We start from the raw sequence: 17,774 nt of genomic DNA on the forward strand, positions 1-17,774 counted from the left end.
ATTCCATTGTGTATAAATGCCACATTTTTTTTTTATCCATTCATCCACTGAAGGACATCTAGGTTGGCTCCACAGTTTAGCTACTGTGAACTGTGCTGCTATAAACATTGATGTAGCTGTGTCCCTGTAGTATGCTGTTTTTAGGTCCTTTGGGTATAGTCCGAGAAGAGGAATAGCTGGGTCAAATGGTGGTTCCATTCCCAGCTTTCCAAAGAATCTCCATACTGCTTTCCAAATTGGCTGCACTAATTTGCAGTCCCACCAGCAGTGTATGAGTGTACCTTTTTCCCGAATCCTCACCAACACTTGTTGTTGTTTGTCTTCATAATAGCTGCCATTCTTACTGGGGTGAGATGGTATCTTAGAATAGTTTTGATTTGCATTTCTCTGATTGTTAGAGATGATGAGCATTTTTTCGTATATCTGTTGATTGATTGTATATCCTCTTCTGAGAAGTGTCTGTTCAGGTTGTCAACATACCTTATATACAAACAGAGATATGATAAATGGTGGTATAAAGGTGTATTAAGAATTGTATGCAAAAAAAAATAAGAGAGCTCATGTATAATGGCATAATTTGGTATGAACATACTTTATATACTGAGTTTAAAAAATTGTGCTGTGAATGGATAATTATGAATGTAATGCACTCCACTATTGTCATGTATGTAAAAAATAAATAAAAAAAGAAAGAAAAAAAAAAGCATTATGAAATCCGCATAGCTACCTATGTACCCACCAGAGGGCGCAGTGATCCTGCAAATCCAACCTCTGAACTCCAGATTCTGGCCACTAGAGAAGTTGAAGCTTTAACTGCCCTTTCCCTCTCAATTTATTGCACTATGTTCAACTTGCAGTCCTTGGGTTTCCAAGAGGAACTGGAGTCGGGTTCCAACAGGAGCACCCCAGTTATAATTCAGCCTTACTAACCAGAGACAGTTTAATAAGGGAGATCAATTTGTGTCTGGTTACCAAGACCAACTTAGAAACCATGATGCTAAGGCCTGCCTACTTAGTGCAGCAAGGCCTGAAATGGCTATCACATCAGGAAGGAAGGAAGGAAAGAAGGAAGGAAAGCCCTCTAAGATAAAAAGCCCCAGAGGTGTCCCTCTGCAAAGAGCTACAGGTATTTGAGGGCCACATATTTGTGGAAATGAAACCTTAAGAAGTCAAATGTTATTCAAAACAAAGTCATTAAACTCTTTATCTGTGCAAGTAAGTACAGTCTCCATTGGAAAATGCAGAGCAAACTTTTGTACAAAAGTATTACTTCGGAATGAACTTAAGGTCAAGAGCTCCCTTTTAAACTTAGGCCAAGGAATGATTGCTACAAAGAACAGGATTCAAAGATGTAAATATTTAAACTCCTTAATTATCAGAAACACCGTAGTGAAATTTACTGTCTTATCTATAGCCGTCCATCTAAGAATAATCATTACAATTGATTTTGAAGTCCATAACTATCATATTTTATTACTTAGGGTAGGAGATGGAAAAGAAAACGTTAAAACACAATTGATAATTATTTAAGTGAAAAACATTAAATGATGTCTTACTAGGAGAACCAACAGAAAATTTTATAGTTTAGGTTTTATTTTTTTTTTCTTTAAAAAGTATGAATGACTTTAAAATATAACCAACTTATTAATATTCAATGTCATAAAAATTTTTTTCAAGATTTTATGTCAATGTTGCCCATTTAAAATGCAGTTATCTTGCTGTTGATGGTTAAAGTCATGTAAAATTTTTTGAATATTTTAAGTGCTTAAAATATTTTAAAGCACTTACTATTAAATATTAAATAGAGAAAAGTTTTCTGTTTATAACTAATGGAAGCTTTTGGCTAAAGTTCATGTTCAAATTGCCAAAAATAATCATTTAACAATCTCTAATGTTTAGGAATTTATAATGTTATTTTATGAATAGAAATAAAAGATAAGCTTCTTAAAGAAAAAATATTTCAAATATCAAAGTACTCATGGATCCCAATGATGTGCTGCTCATCTTCTGACTTAATTCTTCCCAGTCATCTTTGTATTTATAGAATCTCACGTTATTGTTGGAGTGTCCAGGGGAGGTCCAGGTCTTTGGTGTCCGAAACAAAGGTGTCCCAAACAAAGAATTGAGCAAGACATGCAGAAGTAATAGGCAAAGCACTGATAAATTAAAAGTGAAGGTAAAAGTAGCATTCCATGAGGCAGAGCTACTTTAACCCTAACCCTAACCCTAGCCCAGCCAGAGAGAGAGAGAGAGAGAGGCTCAAGGCCCTAATGGCTGGGAATTCTTATCTTTCAGGCTAGTTGTGAAGTGGTCTCCCCTCTGCACATACATAAACAGGGACATGATGGCTCATCTCCCCTACTGGGCCTCCAGGCATTTTTCTTGTACCCTACCTCTGCCATCTTGACATCCCTGAACTCCTAGCACTAATGAAGATCTCTCAGAAGGAAACCTTCAGAACAATGTCATATTTGAATATAGATAAGAAAATCCAACCTAAAACACAATACCCAGAATCCAGATTTGGATTGAAAGCGAGGTAAAGTTGTATTGGATGTAAACGCACCCATCTGATTTGACCTCTCAGTAAATATCTCTCCCTTTCCCTCTGTTTCCTGATGACAGGACAGAGATACACACACACTAAAGATCTTTCTACATCACACCTCTGAACACAGAGGTCAGTCCTCCTCGGTGGACACAGAGATGGCACCAGCAGATGCCGAGGATTCTGCAACAGACTTTCCCACTGTTCCACAGTGGTCTCATCTCTGAACTTGAAACTTCTTAAATCCTTGTCTTGTCCTGCTCAGATTAAAATACTACTTACAGGAGGCTCGAGTCAAGAGAGCTACTTTCCCAAGAGAGTGACTTCTCCAGTGCAAAGGTACCCTGCAGGTGTAATAAACCCACTTGGGTATTTCTCTTGTTAATCTTCCTTTTGCTAACCAGAATCTGTGCTCACTAAGAACCTAGAAGTGTTGAGGAAGATTCTATTTTCTTCCCTTTGGGCCCTGTCCTCTGCCCTCGGGCATCCTTGTAGCTGGCATGAAAGATATACTGAGAAGAGGACAGGTTATTCTACTAAAAGGACTTGAGATGGGGTTCAGCAGATGAAGCCAGGTCAATGGGGCTCTGGCCATTGACTGCGAAGGCAAGAAGTGTGGGTGGGACTTAGAGGTTTCTTCTGCATTGCTCATGAGCCAATAGTGGGGTCAATAATGTTGCTACCAGTTCTCGTCTATCTTAAAAATGCTTGGTTAATTCTCCTAACAGACTCTCTGGTGTAGATTTGATATTTCATTTGAAATGTAAGTAACCACCTGTGATGGTTGATTAGGGCATGTCACATGCTCACCCGCCAACCCTGAGTTATTACCGGAACATGTACTGCACTGTTGATATTGGACTCCTCCCTTTCATTTTTCCTTCCCCTAATCTAGCTTCAACCCAGGAACCAAAGTGACCCCACTAAAACATCAGTCTAATTGTGTCACTCTTCCTCTCAAAGGCCTCCAGTGGCCCTTGCCCCACCCAGAGCAAAAGCTAGCATTGGTATAATGAAGGCTCCACAAAATCCATGCCTTGCATAGAGATGAGAGAGTCCAGTAGTGTTTCCTCATGAATAAATAAATAAAAGAACCAATGAATATGGAAGTAATCCTCAAATAAATGACTAGACAGGCAATATAACAGGTTTCTGGTCATATTTCAAATAAGTTTTTAATACGCTCTCACTTTAATATTCTTCATCTCCAGCTATTATACTTTTGCAGAATGAAAAGGTGCTGTACTGCTTGCTTTAAAGGGTTCCTAAATTAAATCTAAGCACAACTGGAATTCAAGAAGAAGCTTGTTTCCTTTGAATGAATTCTTAGTACCATTGTATCTTACAGTGAAATTTCAAAGAGTCATGCCGTTAGACAGTCAGATATTACCATTCACATCGAATTCTCTGTTTGTTATGTCATTCCCCAAAACCATTATCTGCCTCCTTTAATCCTCCAATTCCCCACCCATGTTTTAACATGATACCATCCCATAATGACTTTTAAGAAGTAAAAAAATAAAATTTAATTTTAAAAAAAATCACACTATGTTTTGCAGTACTCAAGGCTGCCACCATTAACTGATGCCAGAATAATATTTTATTAATGGGATGGAATCTTTTAAAATTCCTTACTTTAAAAAAAATATTTTGCTGTTGAGAAGTCATTTTCTAAGTCTGAGGCTGCTATCTAGAAGTGGAGACTAGGAATGGAGGAAGGTGTGGGCAGAGAGGGTGTGGAGGCTGAACAAGTGTCCTCTCCTTTGTCCCCTGCTGTTTTTTCCCCAGTCTCCAGATTCTATGAATATGTTACCTTACACAGAAAAAGGGACTTGGTGATGTGATTAAGGTAAGGATCTTGAGGCATGAGATTATCCTGGATGATCCAGTGGGTCTGACGTCGTCCTTAGGCTCCTTTTAAGCAGGAGGCAGGAGGATCAGTGTCAGCATAGAAGACATAATCACAAAAGCAAAAGATTGGCGTGATACAAGGAAGCAGCCATGAGCCCTGCAATAGGAGTAGCCTTAGAAGCTACAGAAGGCAAGGAAATGATTTCCTCTCAGAGCCTCCAGAAGGGTCACGGCCCTGCCAACCCTTCCACTTTAACCCAGTAGGATTGAACTTTGACTCTGGCCTCCAGAACTGTAAGATAAATTTGTGTCCCTTTCAGCCATTCTATGTATAGTAATTTGTTACAGCAGCAATAGGAAACTAATACACACACTTTAGGAACTTCCCTATAGATGGACATCATTGTTTTATTTCACAAAACAATTAAAGGCATTCATGGATATACTGAAAACCTTATTTTATGTGGGCAGAGAACAGATCTGTGGCTGCTAAAAGTCTACCCTAAATGCAAACTCTGTTACTTCAGATGGCCATCTGTATTAGTCGATTTTCCCCTACGTGCCCTAAAACTAATGATCTTGTCAACCTTTTCTGAAACCCTACATTTGTGTAAGGAAGGCCATGGAAGAAAAGGCAGAGGCTGAACACTCAAGAAGTAGCCTCCACCTGGAACTGTAGTAAAAAGTCAGAGAGGTGGTTAACCGTGCCTCAGTCAATTGTTCTTTATCATGTAGAAACTCATTAGCACCATTAATGTATTCAGATGAGTGTACTTGGATGAGCTGATTTTTCTTGTGGAAAAAGAAAACTGGGCCACACAGATCTGGCTTTTATCTCTCCCAATTTAACCATATTCACAAATGTATAGACTTTGAGGAAAAATTAGTTTCTTTCAGGTAAAACATCCTCCCTTCCTGTTAAAAAAAAATATGGTGGTTGTACAATAAAACACAATTTAGCTGCAGATGTTCTTCCTACGGAGCAAGAAGACATGGGCTGAAATACATCGTGCCACCTACAAGTCTGCTTGGCTACTTTGCTGCTGATATTTTTGTACTCTTGGTTAAATAAGTTGTATCTTACTAGGTGCATGTCAGTTCCCTCCAGTGAGGAACTCTGAAACTGCTTTCACATCTAATCAATCATCCAGGCCTGTGGTCCCAACTGCAGTACCCCTACATGTGTCTACTTTTCATCCTGTCTGCTACCAAACAAAAACTAGCCACCAGCAGCTCTTTCCAGTCAAACTCAGGTGAGAGTCTCCCGAAAGGCATCCTAGCCCTCACTTTTTATTTTCTTACAAATTATTTTTTTTTCATGGGTAAATCAAACTTCAATACAGAAATCAGGTTATGGATTCCCTAACTGAATCCTTCCCGGTCTTTGATTTTTATCTAAAATTGTTAGGTAGTGGCTAGCAATGAGCAGTGAAATGCATGGCAAGGTCACAGGCATTCTTTAAATTACTTGACCCTCACCAGATCTGCTAATACACAGATCTTGGAAATCCCAGACTCCAGTTTCTGGCATTTTGTGATGCTGGCTGAACAGACTTAAGACATCCACCAATGCAATTTTCTTAGTCCTTTTTTTTTTTTCTCCACTATTTTCTTTCTCTGGAAGGTGTTGTCCTCAGCTCTTCACTTTATAGCTCTTTATAATATTTTTAGGTCTCAGTTCAAATGCTACATCCATACAGAAGATTTCCTCATCTTCACTAAGTAAATTAGACCCTGATAAGCTGTCACTAACATTATACTTTTGGGGTCCTTATTGTAATTTAAAGCATTTTATTGTTTTTTTTTTGTTGTTGTTTGTTTATTTTCTATCATCCCATCTGAATAGAAATTCTCCTGGCTTCTAAACCATAGTTGAAACTCATTGACTATTTGTTGAGGGAATGGATACATGAATTAGTGAATGAATTGGCCAACAGAGGGACGGTTGCTTCTTTTTTTTTAATTTTTTTTAGTTGCTAATGGATTTTTATTTTATTCATTTATTTATATGCAGTGCTGAGAATCAAACCCAGGGCCTCACATGTGTGAGGCTATTGCTCTACCACTAAGCCACAACCCCAGCCCCACATTGCTTCTTCTTGGTTATCATAAGCATCTATTTATACATCTAGAGTAACAAAATATTATTATTATTATTATTATTATTATTATTATTATTATTATTTGATACCAGGGATTGAATCCAGGACACTTAACCACTGAGCACATCCCAGTCCCCACCCCCGCTTTTTTGCATACTTTTTTAGGGTCTTTCTGAGTTGTTAAGTGCCTTGCTAAGTTGCTGAGGGTGGCTTTGAACTCACAATCCTCCTGTCTCAGCCTCCCAAGCTGCTGGGATTATAAGCATGTGCCACTGCACCTGGCTAGCAACAAAACATTTTAATTCACATTTGTTTTTAAATTTTCTTATGCTTATTACTGGAAATTTAGGTTTGTGTATGAATTTTCCCAAAATTAATTGCATTCAAAGATGTTCCCAGGAATAGACAACTGTCTGTGTTAAATGAAAACATTAATGTTGATATGGCAAACAAATAATCTTCAAATGTCCAAAGAGATTCTATGAAAGGTCAACCAAATGTTGAGATGCAGTTTGTTCTTTAAAGCTTGAGGTAGATCTGACGTATGCTTTGAAACAAGTAGACAGGAACAGTGCTATTTCTGTAGTCCAACCTGCATTCAATACCCAGAACAATTACTGCAGCTCTAGAAAGAAATTTGATTCCATCTAGAAATCTCATTACATTTTCCAGATTGGTTTTGTACTGAGTCATCTCCTGCCAAGGAGGGAAAAATAATGGGGTTGGCAAGTAACTGAAAGCATGAGATGCTCCGCCTGGATACTGACAAAATGACTCAGAAAAAGCAGACAAGTATATGTGGAGGCATTAGTATGTTTTATCAGCAAGATAGACTTCATTTTATGAGTAACACATTTGAGTTAAGGCTCCTCAATGGCTTGTAGATTCACTGCCAACACATCCTGTACCTGCTGTAAATACCTTGATGGTTCAATACCCACAAAATGCCCAAAGGCTACCATCCCAACCCTGAGGGTTTGTTATACTGAGTTGAAGCCTGAAATTGATTGTTTTTTCAAATTTGTTCATATCAGTTTTGCGTATTTATTAATATTTACTTATAAGTACATAGACTTTATGGAAAAAACTTCAATGGCCAAAGCTGGAATAATTTCAACAACAAAATGAATAATACAGGCTGGGCATGGTGACGCATGCCTATAATCCCAGTGGCGGGGGATGCTGAGACAGGAGGATCACAAGTTCAAAGAGAGTCTCAGCAATGGTGAGGTGCTAAGCAACTCAGTGAGACCCTGTCTCTAAATAAAATACAAAATAGGGCTGGGGATGTGAAAAAAAAAAAAAAAAAAATATATATATATATATATATATATATACACACACACATACACATACCCATATGTATATATAAATATACATATATACAGAATTGGGTTATATTCTAAAGTAAAAAAAATCCAATAATGTATACTAATAATAAATTATTGAATGAATTAAAAACCAAAATAGGAAAAAGAAATCTCCCATATGGAAGAATTCCAAATAACTTATGGAGATTGTTCCTTCTCTCCAGGAAGGGAAACTTAACTCTCTACTCCTTGCTTAGGGAGTTGCTTCCAAAGAATAGATTATGGATAGGAGTGAAAAGGTAATTTTACAGAGAAACTGCCCAGATGATCAAGGTTCACATCATCAGTTCTAAGCATGTTGATAGGATGTACTCTTTCTTTAAAAATCAGATTTGTTGATATATAATTCACAGGCACTGAAATTTACCCATTTAAAGTTTGCACTTCAGTGATGTTTTTAGTATAGTACAGAGTATATCAATCTAACTTTAGAACCTCATCACTCCCAAAAAGAAAATGTATATCTATCAGCAATCTTTTTTTCTATTTATATAGATTATCACTAATTTTACCTTTGTTCCCTAAAGATTTGACTGTTCTGGCATTTCATATAAATTGAATTATATAATAAGTGGTTCTTGTGACTGGTTTCTGTCACTTTTATCTTATTTTCAGGGTTAAGTCATGTCAGTACTTCATCCCATTTTACTGCTGAACAATATTCCATCATATAGATATCTATAGTTTATATATTCAAAACTTTTCTGTACCATACTGTAATAATGATTATATGTCAAGCCAGCTGTGGGGGTAATTCCAGACACTCAGGAAGCTGAGACAAGTGGATCATAAGTTCAAGGCCAACTTCAGCAAATTTGTTAGGCTCTAAGAAACTTAGCAAGTCCCTGTCTCAAAATAAAAAAATAAAAAGGACTGGGGATGTAGCTCATTGGGGAAGTACTCCTGGGTTCAATTCCCACAAGAAGGAGGAGGAGGAGGAGGAGGAAGAGGAGGAGGAGGAGGAAAAGCAAAAAGCATGCTTGTGTGACATTATAAATTGTTAGAACTAATAAGATGTACAATACTCAGAGTTAACCTTATTGTAAACTGCAGATGTTAGTTAATAACTATTTATCAATATGGTTCATCAATCATGATGAACACACTACAACAATGCAAGATAATAAGAATAGGGGGAACTGTGGAGGAGGAAGAAGAGGGTATGTAGGAACTCTGAACTTTCTACTCAGTTTTTTGCACACCTGAAATTGCTCATATTAAAGTGAAATCTATTATTTTTAAAAAGGTAATCACTAGGTTGGAAATAAGTCCTACTAGGTAGACCATGAGGGGTGTGAGTCTGAGCTCTGGATCTAGGCTGCCTGAATGACCCAGACAAGTGAAGTGTGGAAGAGGGGTGCGGGTGGGTCATAGGGCTGGTGTGAGGGTCCCATGGGAATCTGTGAAGAGAATACAGCCCAATGCTCAGAGCCCTTGTGAGGGAGTTTCTTATAACAGAAGTACTTAAGATAAGACTGGGCTCCCTTGTGAAACAGTTCCATGTCACTGCAGTATTCAAGCGTAGACTGACTGATTGTACATTTAGTAATGATTTGGAGAAGAGTCACTATCACAAAAATGACCAGGGAGCATGCAGTCTGATGTCCCTTTCAACACTGGAATTTTAAGATCCTATGAAAGGAGATGATGCATGTAAAACCACTTAGGCAACTGTAAAAGCCAAACATTAAGATACTGTCTGTGATATCTCCTGGTTTTACTGCATTTCAGCTCATTGCCAAAGAAATTACTCAACGGCTGTGGAATAATCAAGTATCAGTTCTGGAGAAGACATCAGTGCTCATAAACAATTGACTTCTACAGATGTAGAAAATGAGGCTGTGAGAGATTGATTTCTCCAGACACACAGAAGGAATTACTGATGTCACTGAGTTTAAACCATGGGTCTCTCAGCTCTGCTTGTTTCATTATATACGATGCCATCATTATTGCTGGCAATAACAGTTTCAAAATCCTGAATACTCCACATGTAATTGGAACAAAGAGGGCCTCAGTTTGTCTTTCCAGAGTGTCTCCTCTGAGCTCTATAACTATTGCCTTTGTGGGAGAGTGTTCCAGCAGCTGCTCTTTGCAGAAGTTTCTACTCTTTGCTGTTCTTGCTATGCCTACCACACCGCAGATCAAACTTTACCACCAAATGTCAGCAATGACATTTCCTTACTTACATCATAATAGCACCTTCTCTCCACACAATTTTCAAATCACTCTTCATCACAGGCTTATGGGATGGACAGGATAGAATTTTATTTTGATATCATTGCATTTTCTTTCTTTCTTTCTTTCTCTTTCTTTCTTTTTTTCTTTTTTTCTAGATAGGAAATAGGAACTTAGAGAAGTTTCATGACTCACCCCAATTGTCAGCACTTGTCAGTGAATAAATGACTTTAACACAAGTCTTCTGACTTCTGATCTGGGTGGTTTTTCTCCCTGCTATTGTTATCTGAGAAAAAAAGAAGTGCTGCTGTACATAATAAATACTCTTGTTTCAAAGCCATTTGTTTAGCTGAGAAATAATACCTTTATATGGACTCTATGAAATATTTTATATATTTGATATAGACCAAAGAATGTAAATATATCTGTAATACATATGTAATGTACATATAAAACCTATTATGAAAAGCATTACAATGAAATGAACACCTGTGACATCTCTCCCCCTTCATCTTGTTACTTTTTTCCCCAACTGAGACAATCTCATCATTTTCCTCCTTTAAAAACTTAATTTTTTTGTCACAAAATCATAGGTGTTTCTAAAGCAATATTGGTTAGTGTTGTTTTTAAGCTACATACGTTTTTTTTTTCTTGACTGTATTTGTCCTGCAGCAAATTGTTCTCTTCACTCAATATTATTTCTAAGATTCTTTCAATTATTTTGTGTAAAAACATTCATTTGTTTTCTACCAAATCATATTCCACTGTGAGAAATACCTCAATATATCTTTTCCTCCTTCCATTGGTAGACATTCGGGTTATTGGTAATCTTTTCTGTTGTGAAAAATAGTACCATGGCAATTTTTGTCTGTGTCCGAGTACACATAGGGACATATTACCATCTAGGACTAAAATCAGTGGCTTAAGGAGTAGGCAAATATTCAATTTTATGAGATGCTGCCACACTGGTTTCTAAAACTGTTAAAATAATTTGAATTATGAGATCTTAATTTTTTGAATCCAATATTTGTAAAATGGTACTGTATTGAGATTTCAAGATGTATTTCCTGAAAAGTTAATAAGATTCAATTTTGTGATAGTGATTATTTTTTATTTGGGCATCCTTCTCTCTGAAATAACCCCCTGTATATTTTGTTTCTTATTTTACTTTTTGTTTTCTTTTTGATAAGTAGGAACTTGAAATATTAGTCTCTTATCGATTTTGTATGTTGTATGCACTTTGTCCCAGATGATGGCTTATCTTTTGATGTTACTTATAAAGTCTTTTCATGACTCAAGTAAATAATTTGACACAGAGTTACCATCTTGACCTTATAAATAGTATATTTAGCCACATCAAATTCTTTTTTGCTACTGGATTTATAATATTATTTTCCTAAATTTTCTTCAGAAATATTTGAGGTTTTTGTTTCACAGTTCACTTTAACCCATCAGGAATTTATTTTGATAGGTAGTAACATACCAATTTCTTCCTGCAAAGGTGAACTATTGACCCAGAATTCTCTCTTGAATTTTTGATCAGTTCCTCAATTACCAGCAGCACCACCAATTTTCCATGTAAGTGTTGGTCTATGTTCTAGCTCTTTATTCTGTTCTTTTGTGCAGTTCATGATGGCATCAGTACCAAACTTTCTTTTCATTGCTTTATAGTAAGACTTGCTGTCTAGTAGGAGATATTCTCTCAAATTCTTCTTCACCAGGAAGGATAATTCTCCTTCTTGTCTATTAAGTGTTTGCTACTCTACGTTAATTTTAGAAAGATATTGTCAAGTTTCTTGACAAAAGTAAAAAAAAAAATTGCAGGATTTTACTAGAAGCAGAGAGTAAATACTATTGAGCTTATACTGATCAGATCATTATGACAGTGAACCTTTTTATCTGTGAACACATAGTCTTTTCCTTTTCTTTTTTGATTGTTCTCTGTATTGGTTTAAATAAATATCTATCCTATAATACAAATCTGGGTATCTTCTTTTGTGGTAGATTTTACCTGTAAAATCATCTGGCCTATTGATCTCTCTGTGTAAAGAATGTTGACTGTAGAGTTGATCACTTGAATGGCAAAAATATTTGTTTTAATCTAATATTTGAAGAGCCTTAATGGTTAAGAATATTTTTCTCCAGTAAGAAACTGTACTGTCTTTGTCCAAAGGCCAGGGAGTACATCTGATCTAGAGCCACTTCAGCCCCTTTGTGGGGAAATAAAGTCCCAGGCTTCCTACTCAAAGGCTCTGATGCCTTTGGATTGCCACTGTCATCTGGCCCTCAGGGAAACTTCCATTTTAAGTGAATGATACTTAGTTTCTATGGCTTGGGTTTTAATTCAAGCTTTAAACATTTCCTTATTTTTCTTGTAATTTGGATCCTTGGAGATTTCTGATTTCCTCTGAATGCAGAAATATTAAAAACAAAAAAGTAAAGTAAAAATGGTGTTTTATGCAGGATGTAGGTATTTTTCAATGAAAGTTCCCTTTGAAAAATCTAATCTGACATTTTAGTAAAAAGAAACATCTCAAAATTGACTCAGCACTCATGGCTCCCAATTTCTAAAAGGAAAAGTTGTTGAGCCTGAAGGAAGGTGGCCGAGAGGCACTCTCTTTTACTTAACCAATGTTTAATTGAAATAGGCAGCCGTGATAAGTCACCCCTTAATGCCTGTGCTTCTCTGGTTTTCCACACCTTTACCAAATCTACTCACCAGTAGAGAAAAGAAAAGAGCTTAGTCCAGGGGCTGGGGCTGGGGCTCAGTGGTAGTGCACTTGCCTGGCATGTGTGAGGCACTGGGTTTGATTCTCAGCACCGCATATAAATAAATAAAATAAAAGTCTATCAACAATTTAAAAAATTTTTAAAAGAAAAAAAAAGAGCTTAGTCCAACAGGAATGCATACAACACGTGGGTGCCATATAAAGTCATGTGGCTCCATTTATTTATTTATTTACTTACTTACTTTTGCTAAAACAATGGCATTGTCTGTATTTTTACTGAATTTCAGCAAGGTCTCCATGGGGCAGGAATGACCTAAGAATGCCCAGCTAAGATATTATTTGTAATCATGCTCCAGCCCTTCCAAGCTCTCTGCTCACCTATGTTTATGTGTTTCTGAGTACTTGGGCATTGCTCTTAAACTGCTTTCTAGTGGTTCCTACCCCAACTACCTTTGAAATGAGAACTATGCCTTCTTCACCACTATGTTAACCACGGAGCCTAGTAATCGTTTGTGTCGTGAACTCTTCAAACAGGGGTAGAAGGAAACTGTACAGCTTACCTTCTTTCTGCATGAGTGTGGTTTTATATGATGTTTGAATACAAATATAATATGCATCTATCTACTAATTTGTACACACACATGGAAACACTCAGAGAGCTCTGGCTGAATTTGTAAAATAAGACAAACTGGCAGCCTATGCATATTTTGGGGAGTGTCACCCACAGGAAATATATAGAATTGGCAAGTAGCTGCTTAATTGCATCCCATTCTAACTGCCAGAAACAACCAAAAATTACTCATCAGCCTCATTAGAGTTGAGCTCCACTGGAGAAACATAGCCTAATTTACCAAAGTAAAACCCACATGGCCAAATTACTGAACTTCTTGGCCTTGCGAGGATATTGTGTCTCCCTCTCTAAGGTTCATCCCTCTCTTACCATAGTCACTTATTTGGGCTTCCAATTAACCCTGTCCCACAAGGCCATTACGATGGATTGAAAAACACTCACTTCTCACCTTCCTGTTCCCACTAACAAGGCTGAAGATCTCTCATTCCTGGAATTAACAGGACTTTCGGGCATGGATACCCAATCACTCTTTGCTGGCCCAACCCCTTTATGTCATCACAAAGGACCCCCTCTTGGAACCCCTCATCACACCCATCAACACTCCCCTCAGCCTCCAGCAAGCCCTCCTGCAGTCCCCAGCCCTTCACTTGCCTGACCCGTCTCACCCCTTTTTTCTGTATGTAACAGAAAACCAAGGATTCGCCCGGGAGCTCGAGGCCACCAGGTGGGACCATCTCGTGCAGCAGTGGCATTTCTCTCGGAGCGTCTTGACCCAGCAATATGGGGACGGGCATCTTACCTCCAGATACTGGCCTCCTCAGGCATCCTGATCCAGGAGTCAAGGAAACTGACATTTGGGTCACCTCTAACTGTCCTCTCCCCCACCCATAACTGGATTACTCTCCTGCAAGGGTCTTGAGACCCTGCACCCTTCCCGCATTCCTTCCCTTCAGATCTCACTGATTGAAGACCCTGCTCCAACCTTCAAAACTTGCCCATCCCTCAACTCTGCTTCCCCCTCCCAGCGACTCCAATCCTCATCATCCTCTCTGTTCCTGTATAGAGACCTTAGAACAATTGTTCCCCATCCCTCCCATATTCAGGAAGGACCCTTGCCAACTCCCTCATACACCTGGTTCATGGATGGGAGTCCCTTTTTACATGAAGGCCTTCGAATAGCAGGCTACGCTATCACCACAGCCTTACAAGGATAGAGGCTAACCCCCTACACCCTAACACCACCAATCAACAAGCAGAACCAATCGCTCTAACCCAAGCTTTACCCTAGCAAAGAGTAAATCTCTAATGTTTATACAGATTCTAAATATGCCTTTCATATATTCGTAGCTCACAAAGCAATATGGAAAGAACAGGGACCCATGACTACCAAAGGCTCCTCCATCTCCAATGCTTTATACGTCAGTGTCGTCCTCAAGGCTCCCTCCTTCCTCTCCTATTGGCAGAGTACACTGCAAAGCCCATCAGACAGATAATTCCATTATGACAGCAGGCAACAACCTGGCAGACCAAATGGCCCAGCAGGCAGCTCTATTCTCCCTTCCCAACAAAGAGTCCAACACCATTCTTCTTTCTACACCCCCAGACACTGTCTAAAACACGTCTACACCCCCGACACTACCAAGGTACCCATCCTCACTATCTACACCACTTACTTCCCCCTAACCTGTCTTCTCTAAGGGACTTCCCCATACAATCTCTAACCCTCACCCTGGACCATACCAGATTCCTCCAGGACCTCTCCCCTTCTCGTTCTATCAATTTCTTTTCATCCTATGGACAGAGCTGGCCTCTGACCCAGGACTTCAAGGCCTCTCTCCTCTTCCAGCTCCTTCAGGACTTACATTTTCAGGGATCCTTCACTGACTTCACCCCAACTGAAACTAACCTCCTTCCTCACTCTCTCCTCTACGCCCTTTCCTTCTTCCATAGGCCATGATCATCCTATTACCCCTCCTTCTCTGCTTCCCTCCCACGGCTCCCAGAACCCTCCTGGCACTCGTTATGCCTGGCAGTTTAAGATGTATGCAATGGGCAGAAAACCTCCACTTTCAGTCACCTCCACCTTCTGTCCCATTAAGGGCTGTCAAAAGGCCCTCTCCCTCACATTCAACTTTGCCCAGATCTGCATCACCAACTGTTTTACTGGGCCAAATACACCCAAACAAGCTTTTCCTATCATAATTTCTGTCTCTGGTTAACTTCTGATAACTCTGACACATGCAACAACATGGATTGGAAGGGATGTTCCAAATGGTCCTGCAATGACCATCATATGGATCATGGATATGGCTCTTTCCAACAGACTGTCGCTTTCCAACAGACAAACCCCCTCCTTCTCCAAACCCCTGTGATAGGGTCCTGTCTTTACTTACTTTCAGGATTAATGATTCTTGGGACACAAAATGGGAAAAAGGAGTAACTGGCTCTATAGACCTTTATGTAGAAAACTCAGACCCTCATGGATCTATCCAGATAATCTGAACCTGTGACCAAACACCACACACCCCATTAGATATAGGTCATTGATACAGTAAAGGACGACTCCCGCGAAATCTCCCAAAACTTACAAAAGAGACATGCTCAGACTTCCTAGCTTTCAATCATATATTATTCTCTCTCCCTCTTACACCATATAGCAAATCAGTCCCTTTATAAACAAGACTGCTTCGTATGTGGCCCAATGGATGATCCACCTAGATCAGCCATTCTCCTATCCAATGTGGCCCTACCCATCAACTCTTGTATCCCCATTTTACAAAAATTCTCTGACAGCTGCCCTTTCATACAGCATGGCTAAACAGGTCTTGCTGGAACACCCCGATTAACACCCACACCAGCCCCCTTGCTCTCTACACCATATCATCATGGGGTCAGACTCTTCCATGACCCCCCAGGAACTCACTTCTTATGCCAAAATAGTTCCCTCACAACATGCATCAATACTTCCACCCCAGGCCCTTGCTCTTGATTGTCCTGTCTCCCAGCTCGCTCTCTATGCTTCGGCAGAGAAGGCTGTATGCATTTTCCCTCCATCAAGACAACACAATCTAAGTGGGCAGTTGTCCTACTGAAGCCAGATTTAAAGTTAGGTAGTCAGTGTAGTTAGGTAAATCGGGTCTAATATTGAGTGAAATCTAAAATGGAGGCCGTGCGGAGAATGACTCAGGGAAAACACAGGACAACTCATGGAATGTTAATGAAGTCCCAAAAGGCCCTAGGCCAAAGTCCACCTCAAAGAAATGCTAATGAACAGCCCCCAGCAAAAAGGTGCTGACTCAGAAGTCCTTCCTGACCAGATTACTTCTTTGGCCCACCTGTGTCCCACCCCTGGGGCCTTCCCACCTACATTCCATCACTGAAAGAACTATAAAAAGGGGAGACAACATCCCTTCCACGGATTCCACCTCTTGGGTCCCCTTCTTCCTCCTGGAGAAGTCTTTTCTGCTGTCCTTTAATAAACTTCTAATTTCTACTCTGACCTTGCCTCGGCGTGCTTCTTTGGTGTTATTCTTCAACATTGGGGAAGCAAGAACTCGTCACAGTTCAACAGCGGTAACACTACCAGTCCTCCTAGACATTAGTCTAACATCCTCACTGGTAACCCTGGGGACAGGAGAGGGAGCTCTTGGACATAGCCTTAACTTGGCCTCCCAACTTGACAATTTGGCCTCCCAACTTGACCAACTTGGCGAGGAAGTAGCCACTTAAACTGAGGCTATCCGCCTCCTACAGGCTCAGCTCCTGTCCCTGGCAGAAGTCACCCTACAAAACAGGAGGGCAGTAGACCTAATAATAGCCGAAAAGGGAGGCACCTGCCTTTTCCTTGGAGCACAATGTTGTTACTATGTCAACTAATCAGGAAAGGTGGAACAAACACACAAACCTTACAGAATCTGACAGGTACGCTCAAACTCGAGTTCTCTGGCCACTCCCTGCTTCCTCTCTCACCAGCCTAGGGAACCCATCCTTACTTGGGCTTACCCCTTCTGGGATCTCTCACTGCCATTTCTCTGCCTGACGTTTTTGTTATCATGTGTTTGTAAGTGTTTACAGGAAGCCATCATGAAAAGAACTAAGACCTTCACCAACCAAGTGGTCAATGAGACGCTTCTGAGGGAATATACTCTCCTGGCAGAAGAAACCCCTCTGGGACCTGCCTCTGCCCCTGTCGCCCGCCCCCATGCCAGCAGGAAGTAGCCAAAGAGGAAGAGACCTCCATCCATAAGCCACCCTAAACCCCCATATTAAAACCAAAAGGAAGCTGTTGGCATGACTACAGCCATCCTCCTTCTCCCACCTCCATTTTATGAATACTGTTCTTATCCTCAAGAAAAAGAAACTTGCCCGTCCTTGAGATAGAAACTTGCCAGTCTTTGGTCTTGTTCTCTCCTTGAGAGATAAAGACTT

The sequence above is a fragment of the Marmota monax genome, unplaced genomic scaffold, assembly GCF_021218885.2.
Source record: "Marmota monax isolate L192 unplaced genomic scaffold, Marmota_monax_Labrador192_F-V1.1 WCK01_AAM20220418_F8-fsc00345, whole genome shotgun sequence".
Lineage (NCBI taxonomy): Eukaryota > Metazoa > Chordata > Mammalia > Rodentia > Sciuridae > Marmota > Marmota monax.